Here is a 17,357-nt window from a genome sequence, read left to right on the forward strand (position 1 = left end):
CTAATTTGGAAGAGACTGGTCTCCAAGATTTTTCTCGCTTACTGTGTAAACTAAGAAAAAGAAGAAGTAGTGATGAACAACATGTTTGTCAAACTTTCTTTCCATTAAAGTATGAAGTATTCATGCTATGAAAGCACAAGTTCATTGTTTCCTAGGGTTTGCTGGGTTACATAGAAACACTGAATTTGACTCTGGTCACATCCTATTTTCGTGTTAGTCTAACTCTTCTTATAACATTGAATTCTACAGAAGTAACAGCATTTTCAGTGTATTTCTAAAAACAGACTTGTTTTAAGGGCCCATCAAAACACTCTGTCTTATTTCCCTTACTAATACGAAATTTAAGTGACGGGTGAGACTTTGGAGTTGCTCTGACAAAGGGGAGAGCAGTTGTTTTAGATTTGAATCTTTCAGTCAAGGTAGTTTTTGCACTAAGAGTTTTGGTTGACAAGTTTTAAGGGTATTGTACTTGCTCTTAGCAGTGCTGAAACCCTGCAGTTTTGGAAGATGCAAATATTGGCTTTGATCAGCCTGAATTGCCAGGTGTAAGGAAAAACAAACCGGCATGGAAGAGAAACGAAGCAGTCTCCTCTGATGGACAATTGGGGATTTGTGCCTTGCTAAGACAGGTCCATATATTTTGTAGAAGATAACTACTAGACCCAGGGCCCAACTTCCGGAAAACACAAAAGAAAAGATCCTGACTAAAAAGGTAAACATTTAGTCAGAGCTCTGATACAGTTTTTTCCCTGTGTTCAGCAGCAGTGCATAACATTTTTTTCCCCCTGCATTATTGGAGGCCATGCATTTGTAGCTGCATGTGTAGGTAGGCAGGGAACTGCTGCATACAAGAAAGCTGGAAGTTAGGTGTTAGAGGGCATCAGTCCTGCTGCTCTCAGCTCATTTCTAAGTCATTTAGCTCAAACTGCCATATGAAGGGCTAGAAAAATATACCATGGTGTAACAAGGTACCCAAAAACTGGACAGCATTATTTCTCTGGAAACATGTTCTCCCAGCAAGTAATTTGACTTTTTCCTCCATCAAATTTATTTGTTTTTAATTCATCTAGAAATTTGAAGTTGTGTAATGTGTGAAATGGCATTCAAGTGGTTAACACTCATGCACTTCTGAACACTATTTAGAAAGGAAGTAGATCTCTTGCCTACCCATTAACCTCTGCTATTATGGGGCTTTAAACCAGCAGCAGTAAAATTCACCTCCCTGAATTAGGTGTTGCCATATTGCAGATCACGGTTTTGTAGTTTGCAAAACAGTGCAAGGAACACCATAATTTAATCTGTTTGGTTAGAACTCAGCATTCAATGAATAACAAGTTTTTGCTTTTCCACAAAAAGTGTGAACTAAAACTCCAAATGAATGAGCAGGAATTTCTTGCTTCATATTTTACATCTTGCTACATATTTTACAGCCATTGTTGTATTAATAGTTCATTTTTTCCAAGTGAGTAAAAAGTATGTGGCTTACCACACTAGTGCCTCATTACTAAAATCACAGGCAGTGACTGAAAATGGTGAGATGCTCAATAGTTCCGGTGCTTTATGTAGCTATTAAAATTAACTGCACCAGAACTTCTTTCAATTTACACTATGTTAAAGGAAGTTAAGGAAATGCAGTTCTGAGTCTAATCAGCTTTTCAGCTTTACTGTATTCCAGTATATCAAGAAGACTGTCACTAGTAAACCATATTTGTGTATTTGTAGAGATCATGGCTCTGGAAGGGAAGTAGGGTTGTCTCATTCCAAAATCCACTGATTTTTAACATAACAACCATCACACATGTGCATGAACTTGTGACTAGAAAACGATCCTTGTCAGACAGTCCTTTAAAAGAGCTCAGCATGAACTTTCTTGACTGACTGCTGTGGGACTCCTTTAGCTAGAAACACTGACAGTGACTTTAGCTGGAAAAAATGCATAGGTTTGGTCCACACTGCACACTACACTAACAATACATTTTGACTTTGTGCACTCCATCTTCTATGCATTTTAAATAATTTTTGAAATTATGTTAGCAGTCAGAAAGGGCATTAAAATTAACTGTGATACTTCTCTATCAAAACTGTGTTTTATTTTCTGAGTAATATTTTCAGGTTCTCCCCTAACATTTGAGTAGTAAAGACAAAAATATTGCAGATTTTATGATGCTTTTTGTCATTTCTTCTCAGCTTTTCTAACTGAGGCAAAATTATCTTGTCAATGTTGCCATTTTAGTTTTCAATTTTCTTTCTTCATCCGCTGTCTGGTCTGTGAGCACTTCCATGGACTTAAGTTCAGAATGCTATATTTTTACTGGAAATAAAAAATGTTCCAAAACATGAGGGTTTTTTTGGTTACACTTCTGTTGTAGTTTACATTTGATTTAATACTGTCCTTTTGAAATGACAACAGCTTTAGAGAAGGTTTAAAACATATGCAGTGATCCCTTGCGATCTTTATAAAATAGCATGGGAATGTCTACAGCAGTAGGAAGAACACCCTGGGTATATTCCAGTTTGGTTAATTACATCCTGTGTTTCTAAATTCAAGTTTATTTGTAAGCTTGATCCAAAGCTTCCAGAAATAAGTGTTTTCCCATTAGCACTTTTTGGACTTGGACTGGTTGCATTTCATCGCTAGGTGAAGCCATCTCCATATTCTGTGTGTTGGTTTTATTTATTTATTTACTTATTTACTTAAAATAATAAATAACCTTTGGGTTTACAGGGAAAGTGTAAGCTTCTCATCCAGATGATCAATAAATGACCACTAAAACCCTTAAAATCATTCTGGCTAAAATAACACCAAAATATACAATAAATTCAATTTTATCAGTTCTTTCTTTGTCATACAGACCCTCACCATGAAAAAAAATTACACCAGTACAAATATAAATGACTACAAGAGACAATTATCTGTCAATGGACTTGCTTTGTAGGTAGGGGGAGATGCCAAGAATAAAGCATCTCTCAGCATGGGTGCACCAATCACTTAAAAAATTGCCTGATTCATTTGTCGGGATATTGAAAACATATATTTAGAAATGCATGAGATAGCAATGAATAGTATAGCAAACAACAAGTTAAAATTTCCATATAACAGAAACTGCAATTAAGGGACTTCCTGCGTAACGCTAGCTGTATGGCTCAGAAGCTTTGCAGCAAAAGCTTGGAAAAGGAACTAAACATTAAAATCCTGCACTTCTGAATATGATTAACACATATTAAACTACAACGTCAGCACTATTTCATATTTAAGGTGGTTGTTTCTTGTTTCCATCTCTGTCTACAACTATCTATCTGATTCTGCCAGACTACTGGTAAAAATACCGATTTGGATGTCATACCTTATTAAATAATCATACAATGTAAAAGATGCTTCTCAGCTACAGAGAGAGGGTAAAGCAGTTATTCTTTAACAAATGCCATGCTATATGAATTATGTAATTTCCATGGTTATAAAACAACTTGGGAAATTGTACTGTAACAATATGATATATGCTAGGATTGATTACTCCAAAAATCCTTTCAAGAGGAAAATTGTGGGGGGATGGGAAGGGAAAGGCCTTTTTTTTCCACTCAAGCTTCACTTCCTAAAGATTTAACTTCTGTGGAGAAAAACCTCACATTCAGTTGTTACATTTAGTGGTCACTCAATTTGTGTATTCATTATATGCATTAAATAGCCAAATATATTCTTTTCAGTACTTATGAATAGTTTAATTTATTCTGCTGAAAGAGAGATAACTATCAGAAATAGCAATAGAATTCACATAATGAGATAAGAATACTAGAAAATCTGAGGATTTTAGTACAGTCCATTATTCATTCAATTCCTGGCAGCCTTTATGATTACAAATCATTTGATTGACTAACTAGACATTCTCAAAGTGAATTATGAATCAGGTTCATTTTTCCTGGTTGAGAGCTGGTACATGTTGTAACTCTTCCACTTAGTGATATATCAAGTTCTTGTAACAGTAATAAGAGATATAATCAACTCTTTATTTCAGGACAAATAAATTGGCTTTTCAAAAGTGAAATGTGGTTGCTAACATTTTAACAGTGTGCAATGTAATTCCTTCCTGCTATTCTCAGAGTGCAATCTGCTGTGATGACACAGCTTTTGAATATTTGACTTTGCTGAAATTATTTTAAGAGCCTCACACCCTCAATCCAGGCATACCGATCTCAGTGAAAATTGGTGTTGGGTTTAAGAGCAGTGAGTGGTCCCTTTACTTGTTGAAAACAAGCCTCAGACACTGAAAACCTGGGCTGCAATTTGCCCTTTTGTGCCTGGCTCTGATCTCAGCTTGGGGATACTGAACAGCTTTAAAGCTGTTTAAGTTTACTTTGAAACACAAAAAAGGAAAAAAAGAAGAATCTCTTCTAAAGTGTGCTTGACCCTCAAGTCCTCTTGCATGAAAAAGTCCCTCAGGCTTTTGTGGAAATTATGCAAGGGGAATGACTGGCAGGTTAGGGTAGGACTCATTTGTAGAACAAATGCACAATCAGATCACAAATCCCTCTGGAATAGGTTTAGTGAGAGGTGCATTTCACCTTCGAATCACTACAGGGAAAACCAAACCAAACCAAACCAAACCAAACCAAACAACAAAAAAAAAGACTGCTCAAAATCTGTGCAAGTGAATGTCCGAGCAGAAAACCACTATGAAGAGCATTTTTGCCTGGAATCTGCATGGCAGATGTAGTCAATAGTGTTGGTTTGGGTTTTCGGGGTGTGGTGGTTCCTGGATATTTATGTCCCTGTCAGCAGAGCCAGCTCCCATGTGTGGTGATATGGGCTGGTATGAATGATAAATTGTTGGGTCTGAGGGATAGGGTACACCAATTTGTGTATTCATTATATGCATTATATGCAAATACACAATTATTTTTGGGTCCTCTGGTATGTGTGCTGAAACAATGCATATTCCTGCATTGGGTTCTGTGCAACAACACTGCCACAGGTCAGAGTTTTGTGGGGAGGAAAGGATTTTCTGCTGGTTAGGGAGGTTAGCCTAGCGTTTGTGTGCTTATTTTAGTTACAGTAAAGGGATGGGCTGATATTCAGTGCGTTGACATTATTTATAGAACAATTTCAAAGATCTCAATCCCCTCCCTCTCCCTTCTGAAACACAGAAGCACAACTCTAAAGCAGGATCTTTTGGGAGAAAAGATGTATTACCACTTAAGTTTTGGAAGGCCTTAATGTGGTCATTCATTTTACAAACAATGGTTAGAGACTTCGGATTTCTTCTTTATTCATCTTTCTATCTAATTTCTAGTCTTCTAAGAACCTTAATTAAATGCTGATTAGTTTAGAATATTATTAAATAGCTTTCATAGGATTTTTAAAATTTCTGATTACATCATGAGTACAGATTATTAAATATTCCGTTCACTTTAAAATTATGATTAAGAGGATAATACCAAAAAAGATGTTTGTAACAATTTTAACTAAGCTGTGTTAATTGAGTTAGGGGATAAGAAATGAGATTTAAAGGGTGAGAAATGACTGAAATCAAACCCTGCATAGTTTTAAAATCAAGTGGATTAAGAGAATGGTCAGAATGGAGGAGATGTGGGGTCAAAAACTGAATGAATGGTTTGAATAGAAAATTCACTTACTTTTAGGTCACATGTCTTCTCTTTTGCAGAAACAGTTTGCAATGGCACCTACTATCGTGTGGTTGAACATGAAAGGTAAAAAGTGCCTGCTAGCTATCAAAAGGCTACATGTTAGTCATTGTCAGGCAAAGGTACGCAACAAGAACGGACACAGAAAAGTCTGCTCAAAAGGTACCACACCTGACAGCTCTGTATCCACTGATATGCACTTCAGATCAGCCTCCAGCATGCCTGGGTCACACCGGTTGGGATCATTGTCCTAAGCAGTGCATGGAGTGGCAATGGTTTTGTTGCCTTTTTTTTAATATGTCAAGTGTGGGCCACCCTTCTGATCTGACATTTGTTTGTTACTACTATTTGTCAGCATAGCATGCATTTTTTCTAGGTTATTTTACGTATCGCTCTGAAATACTGGTTGGGAGTTAAATGCCCCGTTTTCTTCTTTGTGGCCATCTCCCAGACCCTCACCATTCACAAGGCTTTGCATGGGACGTTCCCACCTCATCACTTGTAGCAGGAGCATGTCTCTAACCTATCTGGAAAACAGAGTAAATGAGTAACCAGAGACACTTCCATGATGGAGTAGCTTCTGGAATCATCTGTACTTATGAAATTTACGTCACCCTTTGTAGTTTCGTTCTGGGCATGTGAGAGGAAACCAATACTTGTGAAACAGACAAGGGAAAAGAAAGAAGGAAAGCAAATGAAAAGCAGGGTGCAGAACTTAAGCTACCACAAAAGGATGATGGAGGGAGTGTGCCTTTGTTCAAAAGATTGACACAGGCAGTCTGTTAAGGACCAGCTAACTCACATGACAAACAGGTTGGCTATCACATGTATACTGCTTGCATATGGATTCCTTACACTTGGTATGTGCTGCCTCTTTCTTTGGAATGCTTGCTAGTTTCCGAAGTTTTGTACTGATTCAGGGCATAAAGAGAAATCTAACACATTATACATCCCAATGAAGCTGGGGAAAGGCTGTGTGCAAAAAATCAGCTCTTGGACCCCAAAGAGAAAAGCATAAAATGAATTTGAATTTAACCAAGAATAATAAAATACTGTAATGACTGATGGAGGCATTATTATTGCAGGTTGAGTTATGTAGGTTGGGATTTAATATGTACCTCTTTCTTTCAACCTTAACAGCTTTAATTATTTTTATAAACAAAAACCCAAAATCAATACATCCTTAAACACTACTAATAAAAAAATTAAGTTATCATTGATATTTGGAAACAGAAATCGAAAAGAACATATTGCATTCACACCAACTACATACCAAGCAGAATGTTAATAACATTAACCTTTACTCTATCAGATATTTTCGAGAAATACCACTATATTTTTTGCAATGGCTCATATCTGTCATTTAACTGACATGTGAACTTTTCTAAGTTTGCCAAATCACTGAGGCCTGAATACCATTCAGCAATGTTAATTTTGTTTTCCTATTCCAGCTTTTACACAATTATTCTCATGGCAATCATTCTAGCCTTGAGTATAAATAATACTTCAACTGGTTTGTTGATATCCAAAAAATGATGTGTATCTACATTAAGAGATTTTGGAATCTAATGGGAAAACCATGCATATTATTGAGCTGAAATGCCTATTTCTTTCCTCCCAGATGGGAAGTAGTACAGGGTAGTGCCATGGCATATGCATTAATTTTATTCCTTCCACAAATTTTAGCACATATTATTTTTGCAGATTTTGAGTCTTTGCCTCCTACCCAGTATCCAGGAGAGTTAAAAAGGAATTTGCTGCAGAAAAGATCTCAGTCTTAACAAGGACCCTGGATAACTCTTAGGTGAGCTGAGGAAGAAGAGCTTGGGAGGAGTTCTGCTCTGGAGAAGAGTAAGAGAAAAAAATGAGAGTTCAGTAGGAAGAAATCCTGAGGAGGATTAACAGGGGCATAATGAGAGACAGAAAGTATACAATTTTCCTGGCTCCCATATTTCAGTCCTACAGACTGGGTATGTTGGCTCTGAAGGTTCGAGCAATAAATAAAGAGCACATTTAAAATGAGGAGGATTACAACCAAAGAATAATGGGAAACATAAATCCCAGTATCTGTTCATCAGTGTTGCTACCCCATTAAAACTTAGTCTGTAACAGATTTCTTCCTAAGTCTATGGATTTCTTGCACATTATTTTCCACAATTTTATTTCATATTACTTGCTTTTTCAAATTCCAGGCCTTTTCTTAATTTTTCTTGCTTTTCAGTCCAGTGGAGCTTTTAATTTCCTCAGGATCTAAGAAAGTGGAAGGAGCACACTGTATTGCAAGCTGAATGTTTGTGTGGGAATGAGTTGTGTGGGAGCATTTTAACCAGTGCTTTATAGATACTCAAAAGACTAAGTTTAAAACTGTGATTGTTAATGTTTGCAGATGTGTAAGCATAGCAGGGTCTCATCTTGAAAGACTGATGGTCTGAGGAGACACGAGACAGTACAAAACGAGGTTTTGACTTATTTGATCAGTGTTTTTCTCTTTACGGCTTTATTCTCTGTGTTCCTGTAAGCTGGCCTTTGTATATGTTGTAACCTGTGCCTATCACTTACAAGGAGTTGTAAGTTAACATCAGTTAATGGCTGCGGAATCCAGAGTGGGTGCTGAGTCTTGAGGGAAGCCCTGGGTAAACCAGCTCAGAGAGTGGTGCAGGGGCAAAATGGGATTGTCCTTTCACCCTGGCTCAGCCAAAGGCCGCAATAAGGCATCTACTGTATTTAGATGAAGGTGAAGTTACTCCTCCAACTGCAAAGAGGAAAATGCAGATGCACAGGTGAGCATGTGGATGGAGAAAAGGCATGTGTTGCACTCCACAGCCCACCATATAATGCAGCTCTTGGGAGAAGCCCAACCTGTCACACATGCACAATGCAAGCTGACTGCCTGTGCCTCTGCAGAACTGCACAGAGGACCATGGTCCTCCCTGCTCTATAAAGGTTTTCTGAATTGAAGAACACATCTGTCTCCAGAACAAAAAGATAGGCACACGCTTCTTGATTTGAGAATCACAATGCCCAGCCAGGTCAGTGCCAGCTACATAATGAATTCTAAAAACACAGATTTGGTGGCCAAACACAACAGTGCGTACCTAGCTGCAAATCTACATAAAAATTGATATTTTTAGTATCTGCTTAATCTATCTTAGTTTTAATTTGACACACCTACTGGTATGAAATATCTCAGTGTTCTCTCTCTCTCCACTGAGCAACTATGGTCAAAACATCTCTAGTTTAGACATCTCATTTACGTGCTACCACGGGATGGGATGAAGTCAACCTTTATTTCTGTCGTCCTTTTTTTGTCCTTTTTTTTTGTCTTCTGATTAACACAGATGCAGTTTTCGTCAGTATAACTTCTGTTGTGTTTGAATTCCTCTTCGTGTGGTTCCCAGCATTTCAGGCAGTGCAGCACTGCAGCATCACACCCCTCTCTGGAATGCTATTCCCTCAAGACTCCAATGGCAGAGAGAGATGGGTAATGTTTTCTGAGCTTCTTCCTCTATTTTTATTCTTCCTCTATTCCTCATTTTCTATAGAGGATCAAAATGGATTATTTTCATCTTGACATGCAAATGCCTAGGCTGTGCCCTTGGCTGAGATCTCAGCATTGACTACATAAGTGAAAGATATGGGAGTAGTAGCATTTTAATATTGCATATGGAAGTGGCAGTCTTATTTCTCAAGGAAAAAAAAAAGAAAAAGTTACTGTAGCCCTTTGTGCCTCAAAAAAAAAAAGCCTAATAAAAACATTTCCTCATGCGTTACTGAATACTATATTCACATGCAGTCATTGGTCTGCACAGAGGCAAATTAACATTGTGTGCAGCTTGATATTGTTGTACTCTGATCTGCCCATTTGCCATGCCAAAAGTATCAATGGGAGTAAAAGACACATGAATAATTTTACCAAGTCAGATTATACCTCCAAATATGAGCATTTAATAAGTGATGGAATTAGAACAGAAATAGGAAGGATTTCTAAGGCTGCTTGAGAAATGCATATAGAGATAAAAAGGTCAAATTCTTCATCAATTTTCACTCTGCACAACAGCAGTTAAGTAAATGAAATAACATGACCTGCAAATTGGTGCAGGATACAACTCTCAGAATATGTCAATACACCATAAAAGTCATCATGTGGTTTCATGTTAACATGAAAGAAATGGTATCTGACCATGAAAGCATGCACACTGGCTCACTGTTTCTAATTATTGTAATATTCTTTTTCTGAAACAACAGCAGCAGCAAACACTATCAAGAAATTGCCTCCTGGCTGACATTCTCGGCAAATCCTCATGGCTATTTACTCAAATGAACAGCCCAACAAGTAAGCTGTTAGCCTAAATGAAAATTATAGCAGATAAAAACTGTCAGCCTGGGAACTGAACTAATAAGGAAAAAAATTGCACGAAGCTGATGGCACAGTTTTGAACACTAGGAAGAATAAAGGAAAGCACAGCTACTGAAGTTAACTCATGACACTGAGGTAAACAGGAAAAATCCCCATCCATTTCTACATCACACATAGCTGATTAATGCAAGATTCAGCAGTGCTGGCTTAACCACGCTTTTACACATTAAAACTCAAGACAGTGTTTATGGTAGGCAGTGAATTAAGTGTGGACTGACAATGTAGCAGCGTGGTGCTATTGCTAACTTTCCTTGTTTTTCACTTGCGTGCAGGAAAAGTGACAAGATGGGGTTAGGCAACCTGGACCCATTCTTCAAAGCATTGCAGAGGAGTAAACAAGGTATTTGTAAGAGGTTGGGGAAGCACTCTGGCACAAGGTCCTGAGTGGGGCGAAGGGTTGGAGGGGAAAGGTGGTAAGCCACATTGGGCTTGTTCTGCAGAGTCCCTGGTTGCTGTTCAGGCTAAGGTCTAGGAGACAGTCTACTGACAGGCCTTCTGCCAGGAGATTTGTTACTACAAGAGTTTTGCTTAGGCAGGATTTTATTATAAACATTGTCTCAATCCTCCTTTTATAAAAATCTATCCCACCTTTCTCTTCTACCCCAGGAGGAGGAATATTTTGTATATATATCTGGATGAAACACACAAACAAATCCATTTCCCATGGATAATATATTCAGAGTGATTTGCTTTTCAGAGTCAGAAGCTCAAAATCATGAATTTATTATGCAAAGTAATAATTGCAAATTATATTGGCAAACTCCATTCCAGAAAAAAAAAGGAGTATTAATATAACTAAAAGGATTAAAAAATACTGGGTGTTAACTTGGGGCTACTACAGATATTTTAGGAGGTTATATATCTCTGTTCCACCTAAACCACCAGAGGCAGTAGCTTTCATTTTAAAGGTCTAGTGAGATACTGCAATTAATGGGCCCACCTAACAGTGTATGTTGTGCTTATATTGAGTAGTAAGACATGGAAAGAAAATGAAAGAAATGCTTAGTGCCGTAAAAATTTGCATCTCTTTCTAGTTCATTTTTTAGTGCAAAGAAACGGAATATATCAGGGACAGAACATGAAAGGATTTGACTTCAGTTTTTGGGTCAAGCTAGGCTATGCCTTTAGTGGGATAACCGGACAGCATATTTTGACTTTGTGGGTCTTACAGAATCTGAAATGCCTCATTAACAATCCCTTGGAGATATATAACGCTTCCCAAGGATGACTGGAGCAGACCAGCTGCTCCATGTGAAACTATGGGCAGGTGGCTATCCCTACTTTAAGATGCCCACAGGTTCCCTGCCTGGCTTGGTCCTTTCTGGTCATCAGCAGAAAGGGGCACTGACAGCTGCCATCGTCAGGATCTTTAATGCAGTGCTTGTCAGCTACATGAGATTTATTTGTTCTTCTGGATCTGTATGTTATATCAGGGGTACTCACAGGATTAATTTGCAATCATGGTCTTCACAAAAACCCACAGCTCTCTGCTGCCACAGGAACATTTTCCGCTCTGGCACACATGTTCCATTAGAAAGCATTCTGTAGTAGATTATGTTATCCAGGCTAGTTGAGATTTGAGAGTAATTATGATAAAAATAAAGATAATATGCTTGTAAACTTTGCAAGTGATTATTGCAGTACTTATAGTGTAATTCACAGAGATGGCACCATTAGAAAGTAACGAAGCTTGCTAAGTTAAAACTTTAGTGACATTTTTAACATTTCTTGAAAGCATTAAGACCTGAGTGCAAGGATGGGATTCAAGTGCTCTACAAGTTATGTTTCTGTCTCTGTCACATATGCTGGCTGTATTCTTGAGAAAGTATAGTGCTTCCCTTCCCATAAGGGGGATGCTTGAGAATCACTTGCTGATATCAGCCTGGGAGGAACTTATCTAGATTGTGGTGTGAAAGCCTCAGTGTAGCTAAGCTTCCAGGCCTGATTGTAGTTAAAGCCTTAAGGGATGTGCCTTTCTGAGGTGGGGAGAAGAGTGAGTTATTTAGCATTTGCAAGGAACTTGAAGACTTAGGAGATGTGGGAGTTTACAACCCACTGCACGCAGAGAACAAACTATCTAACCCTTATTACCTCACACCTTTTCTCATAATGTGCCTTATTGATAGTGATTACTGTGAAAGGGGTTCCACCGTGTTGAAAAAGGTCATTAATAAAAAAAGAGGTAATTGAGATGTTTAGTGTTGTAAACATTGAATTTGCTAAAATTCTCCTTCATTGAACAAAAAAATCTGTTTTGTTTTTCAAGCAGAGCAACATAGATCATGATTCACAGATTGTTTACACAGATCCCAAGACCAACATGCCTTAGGACTGAAAAAGGGGAGCAGTCTGCAGCCTCCAGCCTTGCCCATCTGTGTTATCAATAGCACATACAAAGGTAAACCTGCTCCTCAGGTGTCACAACACAATTCCTCCAAATGGAATCGAACTGTAGTATGGTCTTGGTCTTCCCCATCAGGTGAGGACACAGAGCAATTAACTCTTTTAAACATGCAGTAAGTCCAACTAAAAGCACAGTTAAAATCAGAAAAGGGAATTGGAGCTCAGCAAAACTCAGCAAAGCTGAATAACTACTCAACTAAATCCAATTATCTTTGTATTTGTAGAGTTATTCTTGCGAGGAAGCTGTTTTGGGAACTCCAAATAATTCTTGATGTGGCAGTGTTTTGATATGGCTTGGGAAGTTCCTCTCATTTTACATGTTCTCAGTAAAATTGCTGTCATGACTGATGACCTCAGCAGCAAAGAATGAGGCATTCTGTATCTCTACATCCACTGATGCAAAGAAACTTTGCCATAAGGTTTAGCAATTAATCTTGGAGTACTACAAGTAGTTACAACTGAACTCTACATGCCCAACAAATGAACAAGTATGTCTTATATCATGTTGAAGTGCAATACCATTAGGCAAAGCTAACAACAGAAATTCTAGTATGAGCTGAAGATGCTCAGGTTAAAAACCATTCTTGTGGTTCCCAAATTGCATCATAACAATAATGTAAAAATGGAAAATCAGGTCTGTATTTCCTTGCTAGGGTCTCAAATCTGATTTTGAAGCTTCAGTTGGCCCTACTGCCTTGAAAACTACAGAATGATTGGATTTTATGCAATTTTAACCTTCAAAATGTTTGGCAGTCTAGACTCCTTTTTCTGCTGGTGAAGAGGACAAATCAGCTCATCACTGTGTAAGAAAGGCAGGCTCTGGGTCGCTGACTTCTGAAGACACCAAGGTGATCCTGGACTGAAGTGCCTCGAAAGCTGATATCATGCAGGTGACTCCACCATGCAATCCACAATACTGAATGAGCAGTTTACGTTTCCTACCCTGCATCTCAAAACATGTTCAAAACAGCAGACAGAAGCATCTATTCACTCAGTAGACAAACACTAGACCTCATGAGTGTAGGTCTTACAGGATTTTTTTTTTGTTTGTTTCTCATCAAACTGAGAAGGGGAAAACTGTTTTCTGTTAAAATATTTTGGAAAGTGGACATAGAAAGTGATAGTGACTGCCCTCTTCTTGCAGTGTAATAGCCCTATTGTCAGAGCTGTCACAGAGGAAGAGGGACACGTGGGTCCCATTTCCCCTTCTGCTCAGACCCATGTTTCCTGCCCTTTAGAGAAAAGGCTCTAGTCAACGGGAGGATTCAGTATTCACCGAGGAGCCAGTGAGCGAAGATGAAAGGGAGCTCATGGCTTCAGGGGTCAGAGGATCCTTTCAGTTGCACTCTCTGCTCCCAGGATCATTTCTGTTTATTTAAAGACTCCTTCATGTAAGCATACACAGTCTTGGGATGACAGAGTGACACGGTTTTGCCACTTTCTGCTGACCCACACAACATAGACTGTGCCTTGTAAAAAAAGTAAGGAACACATGTTTTTGTTGAATAGAAATTGAAGAGATTGGGACTATTCAATTGACAAAAATGAGTAAGAAGGAATATAAAATAGCACTATTTGAGATAATGAATTGTACTGAGAAGGTAAAACAGGTTCTTTGTTTATCCAATCAAGAAAATAATGAAGAAGAAAGGAGGAAAAAAATGTAACCAAAGGAAGCTTTTCTTTTCCTTTTCTCTCTCTCTCTTTTTTAAACAAAAGCTGCAATTAACCTGTTGAACTAATTTCTACTAGGTATAACTTAGGCCAAGAGATTAGTAGTCTAATCCAGAAAGGATTAGACATCTATATGCATAATGAAAATATCCATAAGCTGCAATAGGTAGAATATTATCTCAAACCCTTTTATAGAATAGCTTACCTCTTAATACCAATTGAAACCTGTGTACCTCTGTCTAGTCGAGGACCTTGTGAAGCACTTGTCTTTTCATCCAGGGTCTGTACTTATCTACCTTACTGAAAAAAACAAAAAAGACAATAAAAGAAGCCAGCTACAATATAGTATACTCCTCTGCATTATTTCTGTTCCAGGGGAGCAGCTGTTTTATTGCTTAGATGGAACAGTGATTTTACAAAGTTAGGTGATATTTATACTTCTTATATTAGCATTTTTACACTATAATTAAAATTCAGCCCTGGTAAATAGAGGGAGAAGCATAATCTGACCACCCAGCTAGGAATGAAATGTTGGAGCCTTTTCCATAAGAAGAAATCCACAACAGTGAGGATGTGATTTTCCATTATAAGTGTACTCTTACTTGCAACAGGAGTGAACTGACAGCAAAGGTCTTTGCAGAATAGCTTTGCAGTATACCAATAATGCAGTGGGAGAGGTGGACAGCTATCAAATTCTCTATGTGCCCTTTCGTGCAGGCTGGGGATAAACCTTTCCCCTGCACTCTGTTATTAGGCGCACAATGAAAATCTGGGAAAATCAGAGAGCATTTCAGGATTGGGCTCTTCTTCCTTCTCTTCCTGGACTTATTTAGAAATTAATAAGTACAGGCAGATCTTAAAATAACTACAAAGGTTTTATAACTGGTTTTAGTGTTGGGAGGCCACAGAAGTTAAGAGAAGAATAACTCTCACATTATATTAAGTCAACAGTTATTTACTGTCTGTAGTAAATGTCAAATCAGAATTTCATTTGAATTTATATAGTCTTTTCCTCTCTGATCTCTTTTTTGCTGGTCTCTTGGGCCATCTAAATTTTCTCATTCCTGAGGAAGGCTGCCCTTGTAGCCCCTTAATGTGACCCTAGGGGTGAGAAAACCAACTGGTTTTCTGTTTGCTGCTGAATATATTGTTTTACTGTTATGAAAACATAGAAAGGTCTTGCCTTGCTACCAGACCTGCTATCTCACATTGTCAAATTCAGAGAAATAGTTTTACTGTAGTTATATCCACCACAAAGAGTTGAGCATCGAACACTGGATTCCTGACTGTCCTTGTGTCCTCAGGTACTACTAAAGTTTTTGCAGTCCAAAGGTGTTCACTGCCTTAAGTGTTCAGCACTAAAGAAAGCTTGTTCTACCAATATAAATTTATCAGCTAAAATCAGCTGTGAATGATATTTAATAATTTCAGAGTTCCTTTACTCTTCGTTTATAATTTGTCACATTACTTTATTACTGTTTGCAAAAGTAACAAAGGATATTGCAACAGGGATTCATTTGGGCAAATTAAACCTTCAGTGGAATTTCAAATGCAGGCATTCGTTCTCTGGGATTAGACATCAGCAGCCTGTGGAATTATTTCTGACATTTCATCCATCATACACTCAGAATAACTAAACAAGCTGGTGCTGCTCTCTTCCTGCTCAAAGAACAACTTTCACAGAACCTTCCCAACCTATTAATGTCAGGAATCTGTGCTTGGAAAATTCAGAGAAAAAAGAAAAATCTTCCACAAGTGAAAGGCAGAGATCTTATCATGTATCAATAACATGCATTGGGAAGTCTGTTCATAAACAGATCTTTAGCTGGTGTAAATTGGAATGACTTAACTGGTGTATGTATATGGATTTAGTTCAGTCCTGGAATTTTTACCACAGGAGTGACTAGATCTACAACTGTGAGAATCTGGACCTGCTCTTCTGAAAACAAACCATGAAACTGGTATTAGGTGGAATGGAAGGTGGACTGCTTCTTTTCATCTTCTTTGTTTGAAAAGTAAACTGTAAAGCACATAACTTTTCAGCATAACCTCTTGCACTCTGCAATTTTCGGTCTTTTCTTGAATCTCTGAGCACATACTTCAGTGGCCAAAGTTTCACTTCAACCAGCTCCTTTCAGGCCAAACATGGTCAAACTAGATTAACTGTATTATGTAAATACCATAGCATTAGAGAAAAAAACCTATTGGCTACCTAATTATTAAAGGTCAATAACCCCTTAAACTATATTAAAATTTTTTTCCTAATAAACCACAAATAGGTTTCCCATTTTGGACAGACCTTCAAGAATTTTTTCAATTACAGGACGTTTCCTTCCCCACCCTGCCTCCTCCCCTCCCCTGCTTTAAAAATGAATATAACGTGCTTTGACGTAGCACGGTCTCACACTGAAATCTACAATCATGTACCTAAACTAACAAAAAGGTAAAATCACCAAAAGGGAGATTTTAGAAACAGAATGCATAATCAGATAAATGAGAAGAAAGTTTTGAAAAGGATTGCAGAGGAGTAATATAAGATATTGCTGGTGTGCTTCTTACTTCATTATTGTTTTCCTTCAGTAAAAGTTCTGTCAGCTGGGGAGAGTTACTCACATGTTTGAAGCTGGGTCTAATTTCTCCGAAATCAGATTCCTTATTCCCAGGACTCCACTCCACAGTGCCAGCACAAACATACATCAGCAGCTGCACAGCACTTTAAAGAGCTAGCACGGACATATCAAGCAATTACACCATTTCAGATCTCTGTCCATTATTTTCACTGAGCAAATCTGAAGTTGGAAGAATCAGTCAGAGAAAGCAAATAAGCATTTTGGAAGTCGGAGTACCTCATCTGAGGAGTGAAACTCACCTACTGCTTAACCTTGTAGGTAAGAAATGCTGATGTGAAGAATGATCCCTTTGCCACAAATAAAGCTTTAAAAAGTACTTGGATTTTCACTCTGATGAATACAGTGAGTGCTGGTGCACTGAGCTGGTGTCAGCCTTACTTCTGTCAGGGGCAAGTGTAGTTCTGGTTGCTTCTGAACTCAGGAAAATGTGTGCAAGCTGATTTCACTTCTGGTGGAATCTCCTTTGAGTAGGGGCTGTGCTGTGGATGAGTTGAGTAGAATGAAATGAATGAAGAAACTAAGTTTGAAATTCTTGTGGTACTTCCAAAATTAACTTTTTGTTGTTACTGAGCCTAGATTTGTGCTGGTTTTTTTTA

At 38.1% G+C, this 17,357-nt stretch overlaps 1 long non-coding RNA gene across 9 annotated transcripts in view; it reads left to right on the plus strand.

Annotated features, from left to right (window-relative positions):
* Positions 1-4,561: 4,561 nt before the first annotated feature.
* The window catches only part of LOC121657366, a 64,344-nt gene continuing 51,548 nt past the window's right edge, over positions 4,562-17,357 (plus strand). For 2 of the 9 annotated variants that reach the window (XR_006013584.1, XR_006013590.1), the window contains exons 1-4: positions 4,564-9,118; positions 10,327-10,394; positions 12,324-12,452; positions 13,211-17,019. This is a non-coding gene — a long non-coding RNA (uncharacterized LOC121657366). Of the gene's footprint in view, positions 9,119-10,326; positions 10,395-12,320; positions 12,453-13,210; positions 17,020-17,357 lie in introns of all 9 variants that reach the window. The other 7 variants (XR_006013586.1, XR_006013587.1, XR_006013589.1 and 4 more) reach the window with 7 other exon arrangements.

Source organism: Corvus kubaryi, unplaced genomic scaffold, assembly GCF_017639235.1.
Source record: "Corvus kubaryi isolate FWS band 111438036 unplaced genomic scaffold, C.kubaryi_AGA036_p1.0 split1-37296, whole genome shotgun sequence".
Classification (NCBI taxonomy): Eukaryota; Metazoa; Chordata; class Aves; order Passeriformes; family Corvidae; genus Corvus; species Corvus kubaryi.